We start from the raw sequence: 10,100 nt of genomic DNA on the forward strand, positions 1-10,100 counted from the left end.
ACAAGTCGCCGAGAACGCGGAGGGGCATTCTGACCGTCGGGGGTTGTGAGTCTGTTCTCCGGTCCACCAGGGGAGAAGAGCGGCTGTCATCCGCCTGAGAGGGTGGAGAAGTGATCGAGGACCATGCGACGGTGTATCGGAGAACCAGCGAGTAGGTTTTTTTTTTTTTTCATCTCTCTCTCTCTCACTGCCGCTCTGCGTTGGCCTTTTCCCTCTTGTTTAAATGTTAGTGTTTTTTTTTTGGGGGGTACTACACTGTTACAGGAAGTACCCCCCCATCTTAATTGTTTCTGTTTCCCTCCCCTTGTCCCCTTAAATTATATAAAATGTAATTTATATTGCCAAACCGGTTCTCGCCTCCTTCCCATTGAACCCCTTTACAATGAATAAAATAAACACATTTAAATGTGTCTATTTATTATTCCATTTATAAATTGGTTCATTTATTCAAATTTAAATGTGTCTATTTATTTGTACATTTATAAATTGGTTTATTTATTCACAATTGATCATTTATTTCTTCATTCTTTTTTAAATGGCACTCCTTGGCTTCAATAATGTACATGGCAATAAGATACAATCATGATTGTTTCAATTCACAACATCTTTTTCAACAGTTGTTATATATGTGTGTACATTACACAGTGTTTATAAGCAAATGCAGCCTACTTAACAAAAGTATATACAGATTGCATGGCAGTAGCATATAGTCAGTATTGTTTCAATGAATACTATTTGATTTACACAAAAATCTTTATAATTAACTGATAATACTGCCAGTCAACTTGTTCAGTGTCTCAAATCTTTTCTTTGAACAAATCAACAACAAACTTATCATCGCTGATGCAACTTGTAGAAAAATCTGTTTTCTTTTCTCGATCCACTCACTAGAGAGCTTGTTTGCTTGTCGTTTTACAAACTTGTAAAATACTACTTCTCATTCATGAAGGGTGAAAGATAGACTGGCTAAAATGTGCGTTGTGCCAACTAACATACAGGAGTAAAATTGCTTGTTGATTTGAGCATGCTATTGTAAAGGCATGAATGTGCTAAAGGCGATCATTAGTGTCACTTTCTATTTGAAACGTTCATTCGCCGGCGATTCCCCTCTCATAATCGCAACGTATTTGCAAGTTAGTGTGGCCTTTAGTGTGGAGATGGCTGTGTTCAGTGTCTGATCATGAATCAAGAAATACAATTAAAACATGCAGCCCTTCAAAACTACATACATTTTCCTCTGCGCTTTAACCTGCCTTAAACACTGAGCCATTAGTGCATGTTCTTCCTGCAGTGTGCAAACATGTTACACGTCAGTACAATATGTGTGAAAAAGAAGGAAGAAAACAGCTCCATCAGCTAATGGCCCATCAGCAAACATGGGTGTTGCTTACACAGATAGCATGGCTATCGACCTGCTATCTGACCCTGACACCATTTATCAGAGCACAGGGAGCTACCGTGGGAGCCATAGAGCGTCCTCATGACCCCAGGAGAAGAGAAACAGACCCCTGCACTTGCAGAGCAATCAGATCCTTAACCTGTTTAGCATGTCACTTAGCAGTCCCTGTTTGAATTAATTCTTAAAAGAATATTCAGAGTTAAATGACAAAGCACTACAGACAGCATCAACAGCCTGCTGCAGATTACATTACTATCCTTAAAGCAAAGGCTACATGTGTGCACAGTAATATACTAATAATGAAGTCTAAGGGGCAACAGCCCTGTAAAGAAACACCTTCTGGCTATGGTTAAGAAGGAAGGACCAAAAGTGGGGTGTGCAAAAGTGAGAAAGTAGGAATATGGTAAAGTAGTATGGGGCAGAGGGAAAGGGGTGGGGAGGAATTATTTACGTTAACCAACTTGGTTCTTATCTGGGGGTTTATGGAGAGGGATTGAGTTGGTGAGTGAAACCATGCCAAGCTAAGCTTTAGAGGGGTGGCTTATGCAGTCTCGTGACTCGCTTTGCACATTGCTCTTCTACTTAATCTGTTGGGGGTTGTAGGTGTAGTCATATAGCTCATAACTTGTCTTTTCTAACAAAGAAGAGGTCTTGGATGTAGGGTAGGACTGCTCTTGTGGGCAAGGTAATCAAACCCTGAATGCATGGTATGACCTGTAAAGAGGAATGTCTTGAATGGAATGCAAAAACAAGAAGCAATGCAATGATCCAGTGTCCAGCTGCGGGTGTGGCAGGGAGACTTCCTTGACCACTGCCCCAGCACCAGGAGATGTTTCTGGATTAATAGGGTGAAACATTTAAGATGGGTAGCTCCCGGCTGGATGACTGATGGCACTGGCGGAGGTGTAGCAACAGGTTTAGACAGCTACCTGTACATCTGATGATGGTTTATAAAGGGGTTAATTAATGACATTTAAAAAATTACTTATAATTAATTTACAACCCTAATTACAAAAAAGTTGGGACAGTATGAAAATATTAATAAAAACAACAAGGAGTGATTTGTAAATTATTTTCACCATTTGCTATATTGAAAGCACTACAACTACACATTATACAATGTTTTATCTTGTGAATTTTCATTTTATTTTGAAAATGTACAGTAATTTAAAATCAGATGATTGCAACACGCTCCAAAAAAGTTAAGACGGGGCAATTTAAGACTAATAACATTTTGACGAATTGAGATAACAAGGCGATGTGAAACAGGAGATGTAAAACAGGTGAGGCAATCGTGTCATAGTATATAGGGAGCCTCCAAAAAACAGCCTAGACCTTAAAGAGCAAGGATCATTCAGATTTGTCAAATTGCCAACAGATGCTTCAGCAAATAATCCAGGACTTTGAGAACAATGTTACCCAAAGTGAAATTAGAAGGATTTTGGGCATTTCACCCTCTACAGTGCACAATATAGTAAAAAGTTTCAAGGAATCATGTCATATCTTGGTGTGTAAATGGCAAGATGAAAACCACTTCTGAATGTGTGTGATCTCTAATCCCTCAGATGTCACGGTCTTAAAAAACATCATTCATCTTTAATGGATATCATGAACATGGGCTTGGGATAACTTTTGTAAACCTTTGTTAGTCAACACCATTCGACACTGTATCCACAGATGCAAGATAAGACTTTACTATGCAAAGCAGAACCCTACATCAACACTGTCCAGAAGCGCTGCTGACTTCTCTGGGCTCATTCTCATCTTAGAAGGAAAATAGAACAGTGGAACTAGGTTTTTTGGTCTGAAGAGTCCACATTTCAAAAAGTTTTTGATAAGCAAAGCTGTCGTGTTATCCGGGCCAAAGAGTAAAAGGGCAATCCAAGCTGTTATTAGCATCAGGTCCAAAAGCCAGTGTCTGTATGGGCCAGGGGTGTATCATTTCCCATTGCGTGGGTAACTCGTACATCTGTGAGAACACCATGAATGCAGACAGATATGTACAAACTTTTCCAGGGACGTCCTGCATTTTCCAGCAGGAAAATTTCAAACCACATTCTGCCAGGATTACAAGTGCATGGCTGTGTAAGCAAAGAGTGCAGGTGCTAGATTGGTCTGCCTGCAGTACTGACCATCTCCAATTGATAATGTATGGCACATTATGAAGCACACCATATGACAATGAAGACCCTGTACAATTGTGCAGCTAAAGACCTACATAATGGATGATTGGGGGAAAATTCCACTTTCTGTCTTCAGTTCCCAAATGCTTACTAAGTGTTATTAGAAGAAATTGTGATGTTTTACATTGGTAAACCATCAACTGTCCCAACTTTTTTGGAGTGTGTTAAAAGTCCTTTGATTTGAAATTACTGTACATTTTCCAAAAACAAAATCAAGGAAAAACATCATATAATGTGCAGTTGTACTGCTTTCAATATAGCAAAAGATGAATATAATTTACAAATCACTACTTTTTGTTTTTATTAGCATTTTATATAATAGTCTATAATAACTATTTGTGGAATTGGGGCTATATATGTGTGTGGCAGGGCGGCGGGCGGGGCTGGGTCGTGATCCTACACACCCGGTCCCGTATTAGGCTAATCAAGCCTCCCGAGAGGGATAAAGGTCGACTGCAGAGGAAAGTGCGGGGGAGAGAGATAGTTTACGGACATGTCCGTCATATGTGTGTGTTTGTCTTTTAAGTTGTTAATTAAACCATTATGTTGAAAAGCCGGTTCTCGCCTCCTCCTTTCCATTGATCCCTTTAAACTGGTGCCGAAACCCGGGAAGAAGGAGGGATGACTGTCGCGGAGTCCTCGACACTGCCATCCACCCAGGGGAGCGCCGCTGCCATCCACCGGGGGAAGGAGTATACCGACTGGACTCCCCGACCGCCTGGAGCGATGGAGCCACTGCCAGGGGCGGAGGAGAGCCCTGCCATCCCCCAGAAAAGCGGAGGGGTCGATGGAAGACCGCCGTCCGCGAGGGGAGGAGAGAAGTGTCTCCACGACTGCCTGGAGCGGTAGGGCCGCTGCCAGGGGCGGAGGAGAGTCCCCACGAGTCGCCGAGAACGCGGAGGGGCGTTCTTTCCGCCGGGGGTCATGAGTCTGACTCCGGTCTGCAGTCCTGACCATCTCCAATTGAGAATGTATGGCACATTATGAAGCACACCATATGACAACGAAGACCCCGTACAATTGTGCAGCTAAAGACCTACATAATGGATGATTGGGGGAAAATTCCACTTTCTGTCTTCAGTTCCCAAATGCTTACTAAGTGTTATTAGAAGAAATGGTGATGTTTTACATTGGTAAACAATCAACTGTCCCAACTTTTTTGAAGTGTGTTAAAAGTCCTCTGATTTGAAATTACTGTACATTTTCCAAAAACGGAAAAACATCATCTAATGTGCAGTTGTACTGCTTTCAATACAGCAAAAGATGAATATAATTTACAAATCACTACTTTTTGTTTTCATTAGCATTTTATATAATGTCTCAACTATTTTGGAATTGGGGCTGTATATGTGTGTGGCAGGGTGTAGGGCGGGGCCGGGTCGTGATCCTACACACCCGTTCTTTCAGCCGGGGTTCGTGAGTCTGACTCCGGTCTGCCCTGGGAGAAGCGGCTGTCGTCCGTCCTGAGAGGGTGGAGTAGTGATCGAGGACCATGCGACAGTGTATCGGAGAACCGGCAAGTTTTTTTTTTCATCTCTCTCTCCTCTCTCTCTCTCACTGCCACTCTGCGTTGGCCTTTTCCCTCTCTTTTAAATTTTACAGTGTTTTTTTGGGGGGTACTACACTGTTACAGAAGTACCCTCCCAGTTTAATTATTTCTGTTTCCCTCCCCTTGTCCCCTCCCTCGTCCAGGTAGACGGGGATGACCTGCCGGCAGACTGGGCTTAGGGCACACCCTCCCCAAGGGAAAGGGGGGGGTGTACGTCATGCTGGGGGCTCCCCAGCCTGAGAGAACGAGGGAGGAATGTGGCATCATATAATGTGCAGATGTACTGCTTTCAATATAGCAAAAGATGAATACAATTTACAAATCACTACTTTTTGTTTTTATTAGCATTTTATTTAATGTCTCAACTATTTTGGAATTGGGGCTGTATATGTGTGTGGCAGGGCGGAGGGCGGGGTCCCGTAGAGAGAGATAGTTTACGGACATGTCCATCATATGTGTGTGTTTGTCTTTTGTTTAAGTTGTTAATTAAACCATTATTTATGTTGAAAACCTCCTTTCCATTGATCCCTTTACAATGTGGTTATAACAAAATTAATAAAAAGGTAATTTTCAAACAATACTTGCCAAATAGTGAGCACTGATATTTAAAAACATTTTGTGATAATGTTGTAATGGAGGAGTCAAGAGACAACGAAACGGGTTCAATTTCAGTTTTCTTTAATGCACACACACGACGGTAACCGTCAAATAACATAAAAACTCATAAAGTCTGTATTACACTCTAAATCACTGGTCACTCTCTCTCCCATTCTGACGCTCGACAGCTTTCACTCTCCCGCAGACAGACACATGACCATGCTCCACATGCCACAGTGTTTAATAAATATACGTATTTATACTTACTATAAAAACAACATTAAATGCCCTTATTTGGGATTTATGTCAAGATGCAGCAACAAACAACAGATATTTATAATGATATTAAAAGGAGGGGTTATGTAATTTGTGTCCACGTTGTTAAAATCACTATAATGTCTTATGTGGCATTCTAATTTACCTAGTCCTAGATTCACAGCATATATCAAATAATAAAGCCTGATGACCATTAAATCATACTGAACTTTACTCTATGTACGTTGGTTACTAATATAAAAATTGTAATTCTCTCCTGATTTATTCACCCTCCAGGCATCCCAGATGTGTATGACTTTCTTTCTTCTGCTGAACACAAATTAAGATTTTTAGAAGAATATACAATGCAAGCGAATGGGTGCAAACATTTTAAAGCTCCAAAATCCACATAAAGGGAGCATGAAAGTAATCCATAAGACTCCAGTGGTTAAATCCATATCTTCAGACATGGTGAGAAACATTTTTAATTCATTTTTTATCATATATTCTCTTCCCTACACAGTAAGGGGAAATATGCACAAAGGATATGAATCACCAAAAACAGAAGAAGAAGAATGAGAAAGTAAAAGTGAGGTGACTGAGAAGGGAGCAGAATTTAGAGTAAAATGGACATAAATATTGATCTGTTTCTCACCAACACCTATCATTATAAATTCTGAAGATACAGATTTAACCAACAGAGTCATCTGGAGTATTTTTATATTGCCCTGTTTTGATTTGGAGCTTAAAAATGTTGACACCATTCACTTATATTGTATGGACCTACAGAGCTGAGATATTCTTCTAAAAATCTTAATTTGTGTTCAACAGATGAAAGAAACTCATTTACATCTGGGATGTCATGCAGGTGAGTAAATGATGAGAGAAAGTTTTTGGTGAGCTAAACCTTTAAGACACATTTCCCTAGGTTATTAATGTTGAATAAGTGTTACTAAGCATTTATAACATAAGAGGTTATTACATGATAGTCTGCTTTTTTAACTGCATAACAATGAACCTCTTTATTTTTATATAACCTCTTTATTTTAATATTTGTTATTTTTCTTGCTTTATTGTGTATCTCAATATATATTTTATTCACTTATTGTATTTTATTATCTGTGTCTTGATGTTGTTTTTCTCAGTGCACCAGAAGCTTCTGTTACAAAGACAAATTCCATGAGTGTGTAAGCATACTTGGCAATAAAGCGTATTCTTATTCTGATCTGAACTTTCAAGAAACCCCATTTTCCCACCTTTGACCCAAAGTACCAGGACTGTAACCACCATAGACACTGGGGGACTGCCATAGTGGGATGCAACCCATCCAATATTCAGATGAGTGGCAAACAAATATATGAATTTTTCTGATCTTAAGGTATTACGTTTGGAACATACATTGTATATAATTTGTCTTATGTTTTGGTAAGTTTGAAAATCATACTGTAAGAATTTGAATAAATGAGTAAAGTCTGGTAGTATCACTCAGAGAGTCTGTGTACTTAACCTGGTTAGACTACCTAGAGGTCCCTGTTTGATGGATGGTTTCCACACCTCCCAGTCAACTGGCCACACCAAATTATGAAATTCAAGTGCTGCCTGAAAAGATGACCCGAGAGTGTCCTGGGCTCAGGAGGTCAGTAAGTTACCCATATTCGCCTGCTCCTTCAGTGAGTCACTCGACCATTGAACAGACCTGAAACCGCTACCTGGACACGTACACCACCCTATGTGCATGCAGCTATACATGTAATACTTTCTCTTAAACACAATAGTGTACTGATAGCATCGCTCGTGTACCAGCATACATCTCTACACTAAAAACAATCCCTTCCACGTGGCTTCATTAACTCACACTGCATCTCATGTACAGGAACTCAGGTAAAATGGATTGTATCTCTCGGCGCTAATTACTCAATGCAGTAGAATGAGGTTATGTCAGATATTTTATCTCAGCAGGGCTGAAATCTACAGTCAATTCAATTCACATCAGATCTGAGTGATACTGACTGTCTAAACTACAACAAAGAACAGAGATGAGTCAACAGCAGAACATTTACACTGAAATACAGAAATGACTACAGATCATATACACAATGGACATTTTTTTATACAGAACTGTAAAAGAATATAGTTGCAGAAATGTATAATGACAACTTCCCATGTGACAACTACCCCCGGTCTGCCAATTCTTATGTAAATTTTTTAACCCTCCTGTTATCCTAACCAATCCTACCATATGTTTACTAACATCTTTTATCCTTGGGGTCAATTTGACCTCAGCAATTTTAACCTCCAGTATATGATTTTTACCCATGTTTATGTGTAAAGTACCACCTAAATAGCCCTTTAAATACCCTTCATAATACAAAGGCATTGTAGGCGCTCCCATCAATGACGTTAAAGGAAATTACAAGGGGCCAACGGGCAGTCATGCTTGATGTAGGTGGCTGTGACCCTGTCCAGATTATTAACCCCTCCCTTTGTCTCGTTGTAGTCCCAGACCATTCATGTTTTTCTGTCTTCTCTGGTGCTCAGAACAGCATATTTGTGCATGGTGCTCATCAGCAGGACATTTTTTTTCCTTTCCTGGGGTAATAGGAGACATCAGTGGCTCTGCCAGTGAAAGGAAACATTAAAGATGTTACCTTCCTGTTCTTCATCGCAAGAAGCTCAGAGGGAAGCTCTTGCTTGGTTTTCCTCACTTTCCCCAACATGGTAACTTTTCAGAAGTTCCTCACCAAGGGAGTACAATGTGAAAAAATTATTACAATGCTATGACCATTCAGTTCTACAGCCATGTCTAGTACCAACCTCATGCCCTGATATCTTTCAGGTGCTTCCCCAGGGGATTTACTAGTGTACACCTGCATATTCCAGGCATAGCTGGACTATGCATCACATGCTGCTCATATTTTGATACCATATTTGGCCAGTTTGCTTGGTATGCATTGTCTGAAGGGACAGCACCCATGAAATGCAACCAGACATCCACAATGACGTGGGGGCCTGGATTGTAAAGAAAATGTAATCACTGGACCCATTTGTCCCATAAATCCCATATCGCTGCAAGTTTGTCACGCTCTCGTCAGCCCTGCCTTGTTTCTCTGTCATCGAAGTGTATTACATGGGAGAAAACATGGAATGTCTTTAGAGACATGGTGGCTGGAAATATTGCCCTTCCAGTGTCAGCATTCGAAAGGCTTGCCGTTGCTTCTCCTGTAGACTTGTACAATCCTGCCAAAATGAGCAACCCAATGTAGGCTTGCAAGTGGGCAGGACTTTACTGTTAATCTGGCATACCGGGCATTTTCCCGGTGGGCTGAGGCACTTTGGGGCAGATCAGGGGTGGACTGGCCATCGGGAGAACCGAGCAGGCCAGTGGGTCGGCCCTGAAACGTGTTGTGATAAGCTAAAATGAGCCACCGCGTTACGCAGAACGGACCACAAAACGGTGCCGCGATATGCAGAAAAGGACAGCGATTTTATGTCTTGGACATGGCTTACAGTGTATCTGGTGGGGCCTGGAACCATTTTGATGAAATTAGCAGCACTAAGTCTAACCCGTCGTTCAAGTGGGGAGAGGGACCATAATAACTTTCCATTTTTGGAAAGTAATGTGTCTGCTGGTGGTTGAGAGACAACAGGAGGGTCAACACTAAGAGTCTCATTCTCATCAGAGGAGGATGCCTCATAATCAGGGTCCTCCTCAACATTATCCTCTGTCTCAGACAACATTCTCCTATGCCACTTTCACTGTCAAAGAACTGTGACAAAACCTCATTGACAGAAAACCTTAGGTTATTTTCAATTGAGAGAGAGCCCACAGACCACCAATAGAAATGGTTTAGAAGACTCCTGTGCAAGCTTTTATATGTTTGCTCCTCCCCTATGTTAGGTGAACTATCAATATCCTCGTGATAATTATGTTTTCCTCTCCCCCATCAGTGGTTCTCGTAATACTACATGTATGGTTCTGTTAGGTTAGGGCCCTAATGCAGAGTGAAGTTTTTTTGAAGATTATCAAATTGCATGTTATAGTGATCTCAATATCATCCAAAAAAAATGTATGTAAAATTTTGATATTTCTTATGTTTTATACAGCTAAAACAGCCTG

This window comes from Xyrauchen texanus, chromosome 8, assembly GCF_025860055.1.
Source record: "Xyrauchen texanus isolate HMW12.3.18 chromosome 8, RBS_HiC_50CHRs, whole genome shotgun sequence".
In the NCBI taxonomy this organism is placed as follows: Eukaryota; Metazoa; Chordata; class Actinopteri; order Cypriniformes; family Catostomidae; genus Xyrauchen; species Xyrauchen texanus.